Genomic DNA, 12,328 nt, shown 5'->3' with positions numbered 1-12,328 from the left:
AGGACATCAGCGTATCTATCTTCCCAGGAGACAAATGACGTGTGGCCTGATGCGTGTGTGTGTGTGTGTGTGTGTGTGTGTGTGTGTACCTATAATAGCATGATGTAAAGTACTAGTCTCCTTAGTGAAAATGGTCTAGTTCCTAGAAATCTTTCCTCAACGTCCAAACTGTTATTCTTTTAGCTTGAGATCCCCATTTCAAAGCACATCATAACTCTAGCACAGCTCCTGTGAAACCACCCCTCTCCTGAGTCCTGTCAATATTCTGATGTTAAATAATCCAGGGTAAGGGAAAATGGAGAAATACAGAGATGAGCTTGTCTTTCTTTTTCATTTGCTGAATACTTCACCTGACCCAATATCAAAATAGCTATTCTGTTTATTCATCAGAACCGATTTCTCTACAAACGGTACATTTTTGATTGCTTGCTTCGTAGGTGAGCAACTGAAGCACACAGCAAAAATTATTATCTATAGAGTCATAGTAAGTGGGGGCCCTTGGGACGCAAATGTGGGTGTTCTGATGCATAGCAACCAGAGAGTTTGCTTAGTCTCAATTTAATTTTAGACATTATGTGTGTTAGCTTTTTCAACATGGGGGATGTAGTCCGAACAGTGGGAGGACGGTTCCCTAGTCTTTCTGTACCCTTTGCTTCCAAACCATTGTTGAGGAATTTCTGATTTAGGAACTGAGTCCAGATGACCCCAAATACCTGGTTTTCATTTGTTAATACATTTAGTAAACACTGTTTGGCATCATATAATAGACACAGGGCAACACAGGTCAGCAAAATGAGCCCTCACAAAGCCAACCATCTCAGGACAGCTGAAGCATTTATCCATAGGTCAAACCAACATTTCACTGTCTGCATTAATGATGAAAATGCCTTTGTTTCGACTTCAGACAAAAGTCAAGGAGAAAAAAATGCATATACCTGAGAGATAGCAAGTCCATCAGTTTCTACCAGGCATAGGAAGTTCCTTGGCTCCCAACCCAGAAAATGTGAGTTGGAAGGAGGAAGGGGTATGGAAGGAATTGAGAATCTGCCCTCCATCATAGTAAGAGAGATAAAGGAAGCATCCCCACAGGCTGCTGATGGTTCGAAGGCGAAGGACTGTAAGATATCCCTTTTCATTCCATAGGCAATAGTGGAAGAAAGAACCTTGCTGCTAAACACATAAATACTGACCCACTTTAATAATTCAAATCAGAGCACAGGTCTCTGCTCTTTCAGAATGCTGGGTTGAATTCAAAGGCACACAAAGCCGGCAAAGGTACAGTCTCATTAGAAGTCCAGAAGCCAGACAGCGTGGGTGGGGTGGGGTGGGAGGGTCAGGTGACTTCACTCAGCCAAGTGCCAGCAAAAAGTCTAGTGGATGTTAGGAACAACTGGAGAGATGGAAGAATTGGGGGAATGGGGGGGCTCTGATGTACCTTGGATTTCTTTCTGTAGAGCCCCAGGTTGTGGAGTCTGTGAGACCTTTTTTTTTTTAATCCCTTCCCTTTGTCTTTGGAAACTCATGAAAAGGTTCAGTGTAATCCATTTGTCATCAAGGCAGATAAAGCACATTTGCAGCCGGCCAAAAATAATGCAGCAGTGGCCTAATTGTGTCGAGACCTGGATTTCACTAGCTGCATGCACTTCTCAGACCTGGGCAAGGCTGGAATCGGGTCCTGTCACTAGGCTTTACCAAGGAGCCCTGGGTCTACAGGAAAGCAAATCCTATCTATTGCCTGTGCTACTGGGCTCCATAGTGAAGCGAGACCGGCTCAAATATTAGTCAAAGGGGAATAGGAGCACAGGTTGCCGTACAAGGAAACAATGTGGCAGCAAGGAGGGGTGCAGGCAAAATGTTCAACAGCACTGCAAAACTGGAAACCGTTTCTTAAGGACTTCTGACTATTCACCCTGACATGATTGCTCATGTGTGTGTTTATCTATATGCATTAGGGGTATGTTAAACTTAATCGGTGTGTTTTATGCTCTCTCTACATAGCTACTAAAATAAAAATTCAAAAGAATCAAAAAAAAAAAAAAAAAAAAAACAGAGCCGGTAAGATGGCTCAGTGGGTAGAGGCACCTTCTCCAAAACATGGGAACCTGATTTTTCTCCTTGGGATCCACACAGAGAACAGAGATAGCTGACCCCTGAAATTGTTCTCTGACCTTCACATGTGCTCTGTGCATGGATAAAGAAGCCTGTGCATGCACACACACACAAAATACATACATGCCACGGACTGGCTCAGGGGAGCCACTCAGACCGTGGGAGAAGCAGGGTCTTGGTAACAGGAAGGCACAAGTTCGGCGAATGACAGACAAACACAACACACAAGAGAGTGCTTGGAATCTGCTGCAATTTTACTGAATTCATGTTTTCATTATATAGTATTCAAACAAAGAACAAATCAGAAGGTCATGTGTCATTGGTTGGCACAATATGAAAGCTTCTTTTAGTTACATCAGCAATATTTAAGAAAAGTATATTATCAGGAACAGGTGTTAGACATAAAGTATCCTTAGAAGAGGAAATCTTGTCCTTGGGAATGTAAACCTCAGACAAGTGGTTTCATCTTATGAATAGAAAGTTTCTGTCTCATTATCGCTATCATGGCCCTTCCTCTTCCTAACCCTTTATTTCATCTAGTGACCAAATATACCTAATCAGTTCTCTGCACCTGCTGAAATATACTTTTTAGTACCTTCTTATGCAGCAGACACCATGGGGGTTGGGATCTAGCAAGCCTATCCATAGAGTTGAAAGTATAATATAACAGTCTTTGTCCATCAACATTAACCCATCTATTCCCTTGCTCATCATACCCTCTGTGTATGATAAAGGTTCTGCTGTAGTCTTATACATTCCCATACTGTGCTTCCTTATCCCAAAGCTGTTTCTGAAGAGAATGATCCTTGTCTTGTATATATAAAGACTTCCATTCTTATAAAAGAGATTGTGCAAAGCTCATATCCCGCATAGCCAGCTAATCGAAAAACCCGTCTATGCCTCAGCTGTGGCTAATACCAGGCTGTCTGCCATTAACCTCCAGGAAGCCTAGTTCCATGGGACACGTAGCTCCCGTCCGGCATAATGACATATGTCATGTCACACAGACGACACTGGAGTTGGTGTGGCACATACATACATATACAAATACATATACATACACATACATACATATACAAATACATAAATAAACAAAACAAATAAATTTAACAATTGCAATGTGAAGATCGCAGCTCTGCCCTGGAGCACTCATGATAAAGGGCAGAACAGCCAGCATTTCCACCACAGAAGTTCAGTTGCATATACTCATTCCTGCTCTAAAAAGGTAAAAAAACGGGGCTCTGAGAGGTGGCTTAATGGGTAAGAGCCCTGGTTGCTCTTCCAGAGGACCAGTGTTCAATTCTGAGCACCCACATCAGGGTCTCAAATCCATCTGTAACTCCAGTCACGTGAGATCCAGTGTCTTCTTCTGACACCCACAGGCACCGGGCACAAACATGGTGCACAGATACATCCATGCAGAGAAAACACCCATACACATAAAATACAATATTAGAAAAATAGTTCAGTGTGGAAACAGTCATGATCATTGAAGTTTCTGCACTCCAATAAGCCTCTCTGCCGATGCAACAATCCAAATAAGACCAAATCAAACCGAATTTTAAAACGTTCAGGTTTAATAAATACAAACATTACTGGATGGCTTTCCAGTCCCCCAGGGAGGAGACGGGAAAGGAAGACCAGAAAACCACATGTTTGTTCTGGGGGATGCAGTTCATATACCCTGTGGGTGTGGTCTTGAGCATCTCTGGGGAGGAGTCATTGTTTGATGGGCTTTCTAGGGGGATGGAGTCTCCACTGAGGCAACTCCCAGGGGTGGAGGCTTGGGGTAGAGCCTCTACCCAAACATTTCAGACTCTTTGAATAGATGGATGCCAGGGGCTGGGGTGTGGCTTCCATCCAAACAATCAAGTGTAAGAGAATAGGTGTGTCGTTCTGATAAAACTTTATTTACAAAATGGACTGCCCTGCTTAGTGCTAGACTACCTATATAGCACGAATTCACACCTCTATAGCACACACACACACACACACACACACAGAGCAAAAGAACCAACAAAAAGCCACCTCAAGAATTTGCTTCCCAGCTATTATTTGTTCTATTGGGCTGCGATTTACATAAAGTATGAATATAACTTGTGAAGCAGTTTCAGAACTCTGTCAATTTTTAACACAGCTGTTGTTTAGACATTAAGAGGTCGCTAAGTTCATTAGACCAAATTCTCATATGACAGTAACAATTACCATTTGTAGACTATTTTATGGCTTATGTATTGCTCTCCGGTTTATACCCCCTTGATCCTGGTGATGGCATTTCCAGATAAGGAAGGCCAGTGGCATTATTTCCATTAGGCTGATAAGAGAGATTAAAGATCTTGCAGCTAATAAAGTCAGGAGCCGAAGCTTGAATCTGGGTCACCTGGCTCCACAGTTCCATCAGCACCGGCTAAAAGCACATTGACTGGGTTCTAGAAACACTTCGGAACAAGGTCTTCAGTGTTCCTCTGAATTCTAGGCCATTGGCTATGTGGGGGCCGTGGGGATGGACTGAGTCCTCTAGAACGCCAAGGTAAGTTGAGGATGTACTTGCTGGAAGCTTCCATTTGAAGGTGAAGAGAAAGGACAGCTTGTAGAGAATTCAGGAAGGTGGCTTCTGAGATACCACTTCCCTCTGAGACACGGTGGAGCGTGACAGTCCACACAGGGCTTGGGCATCCAAAGTTTTCAGCAGAGCCAGAAGGTGAATTCATGTAAGAGGGAAGAGAGGGGGATTATTGGGTTCCTTCCTCTTCCTGCTTCCCACTGGCTAATACTCACCCTGGTTCACTCACTCTGGGGGACTTCATCTGTCCCCAAGGTCTGCAAAGATTTATGCCAGGGAGAGGACAGAAGGCCATGCTGTTCATCTATGCTCAACATGGGATAGGTTCTTTAGAGGATCGTCTCCTCTTTTTCAACATCTCCTGTTCCCAAACAGAATGGAAAAGGAAAGATCCTATGGAACCCCACTGAAGCAGATGTAAGATAGGAGCTGTGCGGGAATTGAAAGCATAGCGCCCTCTGCTCCTGCAAAAATAAAACAGGCAATACAGTGTTATATCACATAGTAGTTCCCATAGTAGTCAAATCCCCAAATGAAGTTAAACTGTCATTTTACCTGTGATTAAAGTATTTTTTACAATGTAAATTAAAATGACACGTATTTATTATTTTGTGTATGATGTGTGTGTGTGTGCGCCTACGAGCCTAACAGTGCCAGTGCGATGTTAAAGACAACTTTGGTGGGGGGGGGGGACGGGTATTGATGTCCTTGGGATTGACCCAAGCTTGTCAGGCTCGGCAGCAGGTGCCCTTGCTTTCTAAGCCATCTCACTAGCCCATAGGGGTCTTCTCCACTGTGTCCAGATGCACTTTTACTTTAGCTAGAAAAAGAAATAAAAACATGGAACTGTTAGGATATTCCCCCAAACACCTCCACTTGTGAACGGCTTTCCATCAGGGTTGTCCATGCCTGTACTCCCTATACTGCTAAAGACCGTGGTTATCATAACCGCCCATGGCCAAGAGTGATGGTGATATGCATCCCAAATTTAGGCAAATAAAAAGATGATGAGAGGCATTTTCGTAACCTATCAAGTATGGAGATTTTATCTTTGCCTATAATGATTATATCTTTGCCTCTATTTACTATACAATGTTTTGCTTTCACAGTCCAGGCCGCTTCTGATGGTTGTCTAGGCTTGTCTGGGGAGGGGGTAGCGGTGGAGAGAATCTTCTGGTTGCTAGGTTTTGGTAATCCCAGCAAAGGCATTAATGAATTGGATTATTTGATGGGTATACCTAACCCTCAGCATTCTTTGCAAGCTATGAGATTTAGCTGTGTTTGAGAAAAGTTTTCTACTAAAACTCCAGGGTTTTTAACTTATGTGGAGCCTTAAATACAATTCATCATCTTATCTAATCTGATATCCAAGGAGAGCTTTGACAAAGCAGAGTCAAGTATTGGCAATCCCCCAGAAATCTCCAAAGAACGAATGAAAGAAAAATGATTTAAAGCTGAAAGATTTAAGGAGAGCTTTGAAATCTTTAAAAAAAAAAAAAAACTTAACAACGAACCCCTTCCAAAATCTGCTAATGCTGGCTTTAGAACATGAATAGAGAATCAGACGGAGGAGAGGAGGAGGAGAGGTGGATGGTGGATATCACTTTGACTACTGCGAGAGTGGCAGCTAGCATCCTGGTCAAACAGTAATACAAAAAGTATGTGGAAGATTCACACAGAAGAACTAACTCCCTAACTTTGGGTAAACTTACTTGCTATGTTGCTGTGTCTTCTCTGACCTTGGAAGCTGTGGACTCATAGATTGTGGACACACAGACAACCTTTTACAACAAAGGGCTGTGTTTTAGAGAAGGCCAGATTCGGATTTGAATCCCAATTTGGTACTAACTGGCTGTGTTCTCTTGTGTTGATTCTGTAATCCTTCTGTCTTCACAAATAAGATGGAAGAGATACCTATGTTTACCGAGTGATACAGTTTTAAGACTAACTACGAGCAGTTATTAAAACCTGACACATGACAGACTGACTAACACCTGGTAGATATGTGTTAGTTGATTTTCTGTTACTGGGATAAAGTGCCTGGGATGATCCATTAAGAAAGAAGAACACTTACTTTTGACTGACAGATTTGAAGGTTTCAGTCCGTGGTAGACGATCTCTGTTGTTTTAGCCCATGGTGGAACAGTAAGTATATTGGGGTAAGAGTGGACAATATAGATGGCCTGTTCCCCTCATAATCCAGTGAAAAGGAGGAAGAGACCTAAGCCCACAATTCCCTTAAGGACATAGCCCCAGTAATCTAAAACCTCCTAGTAGGCTTTACCTACTGAAGATTCCACAGCTTCCCAGTCGTGTCAAGCTGGGCCCAATGCCCTTCATACATGGGGGTTTTGCTGCTTTCCTTGCTTGTTTGTGTGGGAAACTTGCAAGATTAAAACTATAGCTGTTTGAGCAAAACAAAAGTAACCACTGTGCTCATGATAGTTCCTCCCACAGACATGTCATTTTCCAATTCTTCATTCCAGGGAAAGAACGGTGAACAAGCATGGCAGGCTCTTTCTGTGCAAGCCTATCTCGAAATACATATTTAATGTTTTCATAAATTCTCACAGTGGAGATGGGATTTTTTTTTTGACCAGTGCATATGCTACTACTCTGTGTGAAAGCAATACACACATTAAGCTTTCTTTTCCATCCGCGCTGAGTCTGTGCTGCGTGCTGCACCGAGACTGCTGGAACTTCCCCGGCTTTGTAGCCCAAGGAACCTGGACACTGCCTTTAAATGATTTTTGGCACCAAAGTAAGAGCTCTGAACTGCAGGATAGAAGGCTTTTTATTCAGTACTCAGCTGTTTGTCTCAGGCTCATACTGAAGGCTGCCTTGCTCTGTCCTCACCATCTGGTAGTCTCCATGAACTCATGGTCCTAAGGAAGAAAATCTATAGATCCGCACATTTTTCTTACAGTCTGGCTATTTCTTACTCTACCAGCTAGCCCCACCCACCTCCCTGGGAACCAGTCAGACCTGTCTTCATGGCTAAGGGATAAACAGAGACCATGGCCAGATTGTAAAGGACTGAATTTTTTTTTTTTTCTGATTGGAAACACATTGTGCCTATTTTCCTCATTCATGGAAATCATAAAAATCACATTTCTTTATTCTAGAAGTCTCCTAATACAAACTCAGAATTTGCTACCCAGAGTTGTCTCCATCAAAGTAGGGACACATGACTGATCCAGTCTCTGTACCCCATTCTTTTTCTATCTTCATGTCGCTCAGCTCATGAAGGGCCTTGTTTGGCGTTAATCAGGGAAAATGTGTTGTGTTTGCATTGTAACTTAATTTTTTGGCTAGAAAACTGGGCCCGTGGCTACAGTTGCACCAAATTATTTTAACGAGTGGAAGTAGGGGAGCAACAGAAAAGGAACAGGAAGTGGAGGAGGGAAGGAAGACAAAGGCTCCATTTTCTGTAACTAGTGGAGTTCAGAACAGCTTCCTGCACTCTGCCTTGTGACTGTTATCTGAACCACACTTACTTGCTTAGTGACCCAACGCTTTGTCCTAGTAACTGCCAAGAACATCAGCTGGGTTCTAAATGAATATGAGGCTCTGAAATGTTCTAGGGTATTACAAGATATGTAGTCCTCATGTAGGTTCCTGAGACCTTCTCCCTACTGTGGCTGCTGCTGAGATGCCCACTGTTTGAACTGGCACGGTGATGTGGGATGCCCTTCTCTATGTGAGTTGCTTTTATTGGTTGAGGAATCAAGCTGTTTTGGTCAATGGCCTAGCAGAGTAAAGCCAGGCAGGAAATCCAAAAAGAGATAGAGAAAGAAAGTAGGCGGAGTCAAAGAGACAACGTGTAGTCGCTGAAGGAGAATGACGCCAGAACATTGGTAATCCACAGCCTAGTGGTGATACATCGATTAATAGAAATGGGTTAATTTGAGATGTAAGAGCATCTAGGAATATGCCTGAGCTGTTGGCCAAACAGGGTTGTAATTAATATAGTTTCTGTGTGATTATTCGGGCCTGGATAGCTGGGAAACAAAAGTGCAGTCTCTACCTACAACATGGTCCCTTCTAAAAAGTCCTGGCAAACTCTTCTTTTAGCAAGTGCTGAGGTTGGAAAAGGGGATGGTCAGAAACATAAGAAGACAGCATTTTTTATCACCTAGAAAGACCTTAGCTATATGCTTCTACACTGTTTCACAAGAAGCAGTCATAGAATATCATAACACACAGCTGTGTCAAAATTAATTTTAGTTTACCCACAAAACTATCGCATGCTTCCTAAGGAGCTACCATGGCCATCCTGCTCTCTCTGACAGGGAATGAACAGCTTTCAAAGGAGAAGCACAAAGAGAAAATTGAAACTACCTCTCGGGTGATTTCAGCTGGGTTTGCACAAAATTCTTAGCAAATAAATCCTTTTCTGGTGTGCTCAGAACTGTACGTCATATTTCAGCATAAATATAACACTATCCTAGTGGGTAGTTTATTCCTTAGACAGTGAGAAAGGTGCTGGCAGCCTTGGCGAATGATCTCTTCTACCTACTCACTGGGCCCCCTGAATTTCCTCATTCCCATCTCTCTCCGCTTATTCTCTCTCTCTCTCTCTCTCTCTCTCTCTCTCTCTCTCTCTCTCTCTCTCTCTCTTTCCCTCCCCTGCCTAAAACTCTCATATCAGAGTCTGCCTTCCTATTTCCTTTTCCTTCTATTTGATCTGCTCTTTGACTTGCATTGCCTATCTGCATCAGAAGTCCAGCTCTCTCTAGCATCATGACAGACAAAAGTCCTTAATGAAACAGCACACAGCAAGGGCATGGTCACTTCACACACTGCCAACGACCACCTTTGATGTTTAAAGCAGTAGCACGAATCTTGTGAGCATGGTCAAACTGAATCTTGTGAGCATGATTGAGTCGAAAGGTTTTGCAATTTGAGCAACTCAGTTTGGATGGGGGGAAATCGAGACCTATTTCACAGCATCGTCCCAACTTGAGCTTCAACCGGTTCAGTTAAGTAGGGGAACTTTCAGAGATCCAGGATTGACAGTGTAAGGTGTGCAGCCTGGGAACATCCATCACCCTCTCTTATCTGATTGCCATTTCCCCTGCTGTTCACCAGAATAGAAAAACCAGTGCATTTTGGGTGATGCGCCCTTGCTCCTGCAGTCAAAAGTGTCTTGGCCACACTGACAAGGGCTGTTGAAGCAAGAAGTCAATCTTATCTCTCAACTCTCGATATTTCTATTCATGGTAAATCTAGCTGCTACCTGAAATCTCAGTATCTTTGCAGATAACGCATAAGCCTCCAAAATTTATATTGAAGTAGTTAATAAATCTGGATATCAATTAAATCCCTTGCTAAGAAGGAAGGGAAAGAAACTGAAATGCTTTTTCGTTTTACCGTAGCACCGCGGTGACTTCTCGTTACTCTCTATTTTATTTTTTTTCTGCTATTCCTGAAGACAAGGTTGTGAAATCATAACATGTAGTCTACGATACTCCATTTAGTTGGGCTACATAAGGTGTGCATATTATTTGTTTATTTGTTTTGAGCCCGTGCGTATGGGTGTAGCTGCAGGAGAGTACAAGCGTGCCTGTGGAGCTCATCTGGGAGTCAGTTCACTCCTTCCATTTTGTCGAGAGTCACTGTTATTGTTTTAGCCACGATGCTACATTCTCCGGCTAGCTGGCCCCCAAGCTTTGCAGCAATTCTCCTGCTTCCCCCCAACTCTCTGTAGGGGTCCTGGGATTAAAGATGCTTGCGATAGCATCAAGCTTTCTATGTGGATTCTGGGATGGAGATCCAGTTCTCAGGCTGATGTGGCTTCCTGTCTCCACCTCCCATCTCCGGGATTTGTACTACTGTTTCTAGCTTTTTATGTGGATCCTGGGAATCAAACCATTGTCAGGCTTACAGGGCTAACACTCTACCTGCTGAGACATCTACCCAGATGAAGGTGCACGCGTTTAATGTGTTCAAGTTGTTGAGTTTGGAGACAAGTCATGAAATCAAGGCCACAATAATATATATTTCTCCTCCAGTATTTTGCCAGCTCAGAGTGGGTGTGGGACCAACTCCACAGAGGCCGTAGGAGAAAAGCCAGCCTCAAATTCGTTTTAATGCCCCAGCACACTTGCAGACTCGCTGCCAACTTGCTACATATGTTGTAGGAAATTCACAACCATCACCCAAAGCTCCTATCTCCCACTCTCTGAAGTTCCCATCAACTTTGTGTACAGAGACCTCTGGTACCCTTTCCCAGTGATGGCTGTGGAGGTTTTATTTTTGCTTTGTTTTAAGTTGAGCCCAGAGCTTAGGGATAAAACTTTGCTTTATTTTCATTTCCATGGTTTTTCTAGGCCACTCCCCTGTTCTCTGTTCCTCTGGCAGACTGCTTACCACAAGCTCTGATACATTCATGGCAGCATCTGAGCCAGTCTGCACTGGATGCAGTGGCAGCTTTAACAGTTCAACTGGTATCTCCCACACTCTCGCCTCCCTCATTGGTTGAGGTCATGAAACTGATAAAGATGATCCATTCGGCCGGTTGGCATCTCATGGTCTCCTTTGTTTGCCTTCCTTGCAAAAGTCTTTTCCTACTGGATGCTCATCTGAGTATTCCATTTCCATGTTTTGAGCTAGGCGTCCAAACTCATTCCCGTTCTTCTGCATTCACCATCCATCAGGAAAGGCTCACGGCTCCCTTTCTTCTTGTCATGCTCCACCTGTGTTTGGCCCTCTCAGTGCCGCTTTGATGATGCATTACAGAGGAAAACACCCCCGTCTCTCCCTAGAGTGCATGCCCACAAACATAAGATTTTGGCTTTGTGTTCTTATTGTGTTCCTTACATGTATCAACACTCTTTCAATTCATTTCAGCTCCTTAGCAGGTGTTTAAAAATGAAATAATGAGTAGATTGTATATGTTTCTCTCTACGTATTGACTATTAGTAAAATACCACCTCACCTCAGTACTCAGAGGGTAACTCTGACTTATTAGAAGCATTTTGGGGAATGATTCCCATTAGAATCTCTTCAGTTTCCCCATTTTCTTTTCCTGATGGGTTCTAATTAATCCAGTCATATTTGTAGCTTCGCCTGAACTGCTCTGGATTCCTCCTGAGAGCAATTTCGAAACGCATACCAGTGCTTTGTAATATGCTCAAGTGTAAGTTTTCATAATTCCCTTTTAAATGGGTTAAGAGAAAGGGCATGGAAGCCGAGGGCGAGGGAACATGGGTCACTCTTGTGAATGAGAATGTTCATGGCTTGCTCAATGGGAAAGGAACTGCGTTTCATTCCTCCTTAAACGATAGCCAGTAGACTCGTCTCTGTTTAGGTTGTAGCTTTGTTCATGGGCTTGGTATTTGTCCCCCTTCTGGGAATTCTTAGGGTGTGGGTTAGAAAAATACTCTGCTTTGTGCAGACTCGGGATCTTCTGACCTGGCCCCGTGGGGGTCTCTGGGCCACTCACCAGAAGGCAGGCTTTCTTCTCAAATATTAATAATTCTTTTCTGATTTTCTTCTGATTAGTGGCAGGAATTTGTAAGTTGGCCAACCGTATCCACAGGCACAGACCCATGCTGAAGAAGTAGCTCCCCTAGTGCAAGCCTAATTATGTTCTGGATAGATGTTGGCCTCATTAACTCTTTTCTTCTAAGCAATTCTGTAACGTGATCCCAG

Source organism: Alexandromys fortis, unplaced genomic scaffold, assembly GCF_014885135.2.
Source record: "Alexandromys fortis isolate MF-2015 unplaced genomic scaffold, M_Fortis_MF-2015_v1.1 scaffold_178, whole genome shotgun sequence".
NCBI lineage: Eukaryota > Metazoa > Chordata > Mammalia > Rodentia > Cricetidae > Alexandromys > Alexandromys fortis.
Note: the sequence above shows the minus strand (reverse complement) of the source record.